We start from the raw sequence: 475 nt of genomic DNA on the forward strand, positions 1-475 counted from the left end.
TTCCCCTGCCCCGGCGCCGCTCAGCCCCGCTCCGCGCCCCGCCGGCGGCTACAGAAACCTCCCGGAGCCTCTCCCTTTAAAGTGGACCCGTCAATTCCCCCCTCCCCACCGCACACACACACACACACGCATACATACATGCACACACATACACAGACACACACACTCCTCCTCTTCTCCCTCCCCTTCTTTCTTTCTCGTTTTGCCCATTTCTTGCAGTCGGAGTTTATTCCGCAAACGCGTTCGTTACACAACTGCCCCCCCACGCCGCACACACAGACACCCCTTTCCTCTCCCCCAGCAACAAACAAATCAGGAGGCACTAGCAAATGCACGGAGACGGTTAGACACAAGGCCAGAAACTTACCTGCTCCACAACCAGCTGCCAAAGTAAAGGTTCACTTAAGCTCCCCCCCAAAAAAATCAATTGTCCTTCCTTTTTAAAGCTTTGCTCGCTCCTTCCAAAAAAAAAAAA

At 53.9% G+C, this 475-nt stretch overlaps 1 protein-coding gene across 1 annotated transcript in view; it reads right to left on the reverse strand.

The window, feature by feature from the left end:
* KLHL14 (kelch like family member 14) overlaps positions 1-427 on the reverse strand; it is a 61100-nt gene extending 60673 nt beyond the window's left edge. Inside the window, exon 1 of the mRNA XM_005418376.2 lies at positions 368-427. The gene's annotated coding sequence lies outside the window, so the exon portion shown is untranslated. The remainder of the gene's footprint in view (positions 1-367) is intronic.
* Positions 428-475: the final 48 nt, after the last annotated feature.

The sequence above is a fragment of the Geospiza fortis genome, unplaced genomic scaffold, assembly GCF_000277835.1.
Source record: "Geospiza fortis unplaced genomic scaffold, GeoFor_1.0 scaffold53, whole genome shotgun sequence".
NCBI lineage: Eukaryota > Metazoa > Chordata > Aves > Passeriformes > Thraupidae > Geospiza > Geospiza fortis.